Raw genomic sequence first — 274 nt, 5'->3', positions numbered from 1 at the left:
CTAGTTCGCAAGGCAAAATCTGAATTTTATCTTAATGAAACAACAAGAAATTTAAATAATCCAACTAAGTTCTGGAAAACCATTAAGTCGTTGTCCCCTACTCAATCATCTAGTGGTTTCCAGAACCAATTACCAATAAAAGAAAGGCAAATAATCAATAGAACTGAGATGGTAACTTGCTTTAACAAGCATTTTGTGTCAGCTGGATCTATATTCAATGGATCTTCTGATCAAAATCTTTTGAATGTATCTAACACAATGGGAGATTATAGTC

This window comes from Sander lucioperca, chromosome 9 (assembly GCF_008315115.2).
Source record: "Sander lucioperca isolate FBNREF2018 chromosome 9, SLUC_FBN_1.2, whole genome shotgun sequence".
In the NCBI taxonomy this organism is placed as follows: domain Eukaryota; kingdom Metazoa; phylum Chordata; class Actinopteri; order Perciformes; family Percidae; genus Sander; species Sander lucioperca.
The sequence above is the reverse complement of the archived record's forward strand: the minus strand, read 5'-3'. Positions refer to the sequence as shown.